This window comes from Cariama cristata, unplaced genomic scaffold, assembly GCF_000690535.1.
Source record: "Cariama cristata isolate BGI_N322 unplaced genomic scaffold, ASM69053v1 scaffold8114, whole genome shotgun sequence".
NCBI classification, from domain to species: domain Eukaryota; kingdom Metazoa; phylum Chordata; class Aves; order Cariamiformes; family Cariamidae; genus Cariama; species Cariama cristata.
In genome coordinates, this window is record NW_009614611.1 from 43,943 (window position 1) to 49,901 (window position 5,959).

A 5,959-nucleotide genomic window follows, 5' to 3' on the forward strand; every position below is an offset into this window, starting at 1 on the left:
CCCTTCTGACAGGATCCACGGCCTGTGGAGAGGAGCCCACACTTCTGACAGGATCCACGGCCTGCGGAGAGGCGCCCACACTTCTGACAGGATCCACGGCCGGTGGAGAGGAGCCCACACTTCTGACAGGATCCACGGCCTGTGGAGAGGAGCCCATGCCGGAGCATGCACGCCTGACAGAAACCACAGCCCCTGGAGAGGAGCCCACGCTCCTGACAGGAACTGCAGCCTGTGGAGAGGAGCCTACACAGGAGCAAGGGAAAAGTGGGAGGAGGAAAAAGGGGCAGAGAGGAGCTGGTGTGTACTGACTGGAACCCCCCCATCCCCCAGGAACCACTCTGAGGACTGGAGGGGAGGGGGAAGGCACAGGAGTCAGGAGGGAAGGAGTAAAATGGAGCCTGGCTGAAAGGGGTGGCAGGGGAAAGTGGTGTTTTAATTTTTTGCCTTCTCACCATCCAAATCTATTTTAACTGGCACTTAGTTAAATTAATTTTCCCCAAGTCCAGTCTGTTTTGCCCATGACAGTAATTGGCAAGTGATGTCTCTGCCTTTATCTTGACCTACGAGCTTTTTTTATCCTATTTTCTCCCCCGTCCTGTTAAGAAGAGGGAAGTGAGCAGCTGGGTCAGCATCTGGCTGCAATCCAAGGTCAACTCACCACGGTAAGGTCGACAGATTTAATTCTTTTCTTTGCTGCTAGTCTAGTTACTAACCTTTACTTGTAAAGTATCTCTGTTCTCTTTGATCTTTTTAACCTCCAGCATCTTATATTGATTTTATTTCTCTCCAGTCATAGCTGAAGCCAAAGAGGGCCTATATAAGCATTTTTTGCTAATGCTTTTTTAGAAGTCTGTGTATATAAATTTAGCAAATTTCAGCATTATCTAATACAATATTGCTTATTTAATAAGTTAAGGGCATACAATATAGTTCTGTATTTCACTGAAGTTACTGCAAGAACTGCAGCAAAATTTGTCACGATCTTGATGCAGCTTTCTTCATGGCACTTTTTGTTGCCAACCTGAGCGAGCACAGTGGAGCAGCACAGCGAGCAGGACCACACTCTGCACCAGAGCTCAGAGTAAAACTGCTGCAAGGCCTTCTCTTGATGGCAGAAGCAATGAAGAACAAGAAGACACCACCTCCTGTCCTCTAAACCTTTCCTCAACTTGCCAAGCAGGAAGCAGAGAGGAGGAAAGCAGCACTTAATCTCTGGCTCCAGCATCTTCCATTCCTCCTTTCAGTCAGTCAGAGACTTTTCAGTAAGTGGAACAAGAGGAATTTGTGAAAAGGGAATGAAAGATGGACAGCAACTGGACGAGACAGTAAAGAATATATAACCATTTGCTATCTTTAATGTGGTGCATCACATAGAATTTTGGAGTTACAGTGTTTTTCAGCTGTTAACTAACTTTAAATAAACCCACAGGCAAGACATTTGTCTCACTAGCACACAGACAGTATGTTTGTGTCAGCTACTTCTAAAGGCATCCCAAAAAATAACAAAACCAAAAATAACAGCCTGTCACTATCACAACCAATTACTTGCGAGCTACAAATTTAACATTTCCAAAATTTCAAGTAGTTACGGAGATTAGTACAACACTACACAACAGAACTCAGAATTTGTTCCCTACATTTAAACACAAGAAACAAAACAAAATCACACACTCAGAAGTTATGAGATACCAGTATTTTTTATTTCCATAAAATCATTGTACTATGAAAGCATGTAGTTTTAACTCATGATCACTTCCTCCCCCCGCCCCGAATGCTCACAACTATCAATGTATACCTTGGAATGTTTCTGCCAGATAACACTAAGCAATCTTATTTGGTTTATTTTCAAATTACTGTGCAAAACATTCAATAGAGTATCTGCAGGCTTTGCTTAATAGGACATACAGTTTTTATTACTGCATTTTCATTTCCAGTACCACTCAGAGGAAAATATACCTTTAAAGCATTTCTGTATATGTTGCCCTCAACAATGTCAGTAACTGATTCAGCCATTGGCAACATTCAAAACAATACAGAATTACTGGCAACATTCAAAACTATTGTCCTGGTTTTAGCTGGGACAGAGTTAATTTTCTTCCTAGTAGCTGGTATAGCGGTGTGTTTTGGATTTAGTATAAGAATAATATTGATAATGCACTGATGTTTTCAGTTGTTGCTAAGTGGTTTTATACCAAGTCAAGGATTTTTCAGCTTCTCATGCCCAACCAGCAAGAAGGCTAGAGGGGCAAAAGAAGTTGGGAGGGGACACAGCGAGGACAGCTGCCCCAAACTGGCCAAAGGAATATTCCATACCATATGACATCATGACCAGTATATAAACTAGGATAAGTTGGCCAGGAGGGGCCAATCACTGCTCAGGGCTCATTGCTCAGGCATCAGTCAGTGGGTGGTGAGCAATTGCATTGTGCATCACTTCTTTTGCATTCTCTTCTTATATTCCTTTTCATTACTATTATATTTTTTTATTATTGTTACTATTATATTTTAGTTTAGTTAAACAAACTGTTCTTATCTCAAACCATGAGTTTTACTTTTTTTTCTTCCTCCGATTCTCTCCACATCCCACTGGGAGGGAGAAGGAGCGAGCAAGCGGCTGCGCGGTGCTCAGTTGCTGGCTGGGGTTAAACTACAACAGCTATACAGGATTTTCCTTTAACAGACTAGACCACTCGTCTAAGTGCAATATCCAACTTCTCAAAGTATCTCAGACCTTAGGCTTTAACAAAGAAATAAAATGTGTATGCTCAAGAGCATAGTGATGTAAACAGACAGAATCAGCCTTTCTCTTGACCACTAGATCAGTTAGGCTCCAAAGCAAGAAACCTTCAGTGCAATGTCCTCCCATAGCAAAATTCTCACAAAACTCTACAAGAGGGAGCCCTGATGAAGCAGGCTGTACAGTCAGGTACAGGGTGAAGAAATAACATGCTTGGAAATTATGATCAGCACATACCTGCTTTATGGGCACAGCATCCCAGTGATTGCTGGTCTTTTCTGCTCTCCTACTCCATTATGCCACAGCAATCCTTTCACAAGTACACATACGTTTCTTTGCCAATATATACTGTATTATCAAGAAAATCCTTCAGAAACCAAAATACCAGTTTATAGAAGCATATGTTTTCATTTTCCCTTGAGCTACCAAAGGTTATTAACGCATATTGGAAGGATATTGCAGATCTTTAATTGTGCGGGTTTGCATAAGAATCTTTGACAGGACTTGTAGGGCCTTCAGACATACATGTTCATATTTTCAGCTTTTCCTCACACAGATCTTGAACTCACTTTAATGAGAGCTCTGGTCATATTAAAAAAAAAAAAAAAAGTAGGGACAAGTCAGAGGTGCATTCTTAAACACAACACGAGGGGCAGAACACTTCAAAAAGCCAGAAAGTAACAGCAGTAATTACACAGGCAAGAGAAGCAACCTTTCTACCTAGGCCACTTGACTGTCATACAGCAGAAGGCCACAGGGTACACAGCGTTATTGCTGCAGGGCCTGTGAGCCCCAGAGCGCAGAATCACATTAGTTTTCAATACATAAAACCAGAAGACAGACAACCTATGTCAAAAGAGGTTACATGTGACTATAAGACAGAATAGATGGAGATGAGCAAACCAGTAAATAAGCTGCACTGCAGAGTCTTATCGCTTTAATTTATCAGTTCTAAGACAATTGATAAATTCTCTCATGCACTAAGACATCATGACAAAACTTTGTCATGATAGCTAATGCACCTTTGCCCAAGCTAATTAAAAAAACACCACATCCCCAAGCACACTCTTGCACACTTCTAAACATGGAGCAGTGAAAACAGTTGATAAGACTTGTTGCAGGAAAACGGTTTATCTGGTAAGCAATTATAGAACAACCACTACAGAAAAGTCAACAAATGCCAAAACACAAACACCTAGGAAAGTTGTTATTGGGAGTTCCTGAAAAGTCCTGGCTCTCTCTATGTATCAACCAAAAAGCTCAAAATTTCAATCCACTCCAAATACTGGCAGCCAGAGATCAGAAAAGTAGAAAGGAACAGGTTAGCAGTCAAAAGCTGCAGAAGTGCTGGACGTCCCTTTTAAGAGGTGGGGGCAAGATAATTTGCAGTGAGCAGAAGCAAATGAATTTAAAATATATTTTATTATCAACAAAAAGTAACACAGTTTCCCTGAAGAGCTGAAAATAATCTTCACTACAGAGATTTCTGTATAGAGCAGAAATTTAACTGAAAGCATCCCAGTCTACTTCCTCCCCATTCTATGTATTCTGATGTTCCTGCTCATAAAGAGAACTCTAAAAATCAAAAGCGTCTTTATTCATGGTGGGATTCTCCTCTGGTTTATTCAACAAGTGACAATCCACCACCGAAGAGTGCACAACTGAACATAACCATTGGCACGAAATACTAGGTCGTGTCAGAATTCTCTGACCACAGATTGAAACACTTTTCTACCTAACCATGAACGCAGTTGGTGTGAAAAAAATAATTAGAAGATAAAAAATTGATTAAGATTCTGATGAAAACATTTTAGGACAGCAAATAAAGGACAAAACTAAAGATTCAGTTTAAATTTGCTTACAACCATGATCCAACAGATGCACATCTCGCACTTTAAAGCCAGACTAACAGCAATTTATTCCCTTAGTTTATTTCACTTTTAAAAAGGTGAGCTTTTTTACCAAATCCTCAATTTAAAAAACACGCTGTGCTCATAGATGCTGCTCCACAAGTCATTATCCTTGATTTATAACAAGGGAAATGCATTCCTATCCTAACATCTAACCTACTTCTACGGTAAGGCTATTATGAGAATTCTGAAAAATCCTTAAAGGCATCTATGTTACAAAAATATATTCACACTTTAATAGTATGTTTTACAAAATAAAAAATCCCAAACAACCACAACTGATTTTGAAGGTATGTGCATGTCCATAATTTGAGAATTTGAAAATTCTTCATATTTAACATTATAGTAGTGAACAAACACCCAAGACATTTTTTAAACATCTTCCTTTATTTAAAGTACATTTGCAATACATAATGTTATTAACTCCACTTTTGTGACAGTAAGGCTACAATTCACAGGCATAGTTCTTCCATTTCTCACATCCTTGTCCCAAATAGCTAATTCTAACAAAAAAAACCAAACCACAACAACAAAAAAAAACAACACAAAAAACAAACCACCACCATAAACTCACAAACTATTCAGACAGCACCTCCTGTTTAAGCGATTATTCCCTTCGGCTACTATCTCTTCCATATACTTCCTTTCAAGAGTTACTATCGCTTCTGATCTTCCAGTTTTCCTGTTCATCTGACCACTCCTTAAGTAAGCTTCTGTCAAAATTACTAGACTTCAGAGAAACTTACTAGAAGTATTAATAGAATTTTGATAGGGGTAGGTTAAGAAATAGCTACAGAGTTATGACAGTGAACCAGGGTCACAAGTCAACATAACATAGCCTCAGAAAGAGATGACAAGCACTGGAAGGTCGTAAGCTCTTATGCCACTCCAGCTGCACCCAAACCTGGCTCATGCCTACAACTGCACATTCAGAGGCAGAACAAGCCTCAGCCAGCTCCACTGGGAGAGCCCTCATCAATGACACCGACTTTACAAGATGAAACAAACACTCGGGACAGTCTGGTGGTGGCCTTTGTGAAAGCCAGCTGCAACTGGAAGCCCACCTTTGACTCTGCATCTTTAGTAAGAACCAAGATACAGGTGGACCGCCACCCATCTGTGTACATAATAACCACCTCCAACGAATTAATTCAAGCTGCAGGCTACAGAGGAGCCTCACAAGCGAGGGTTACAAAGGCCTGCCTTCGAACGGGGTCAGCGTCTTCCCCTCACAGTTTCCCAAAAGCGAGCCTGGGGAAGGGCTGGGATCTTCCGGACTCAGGTGTCTGCCCAGCGCCCCCTCCCGCCGGGG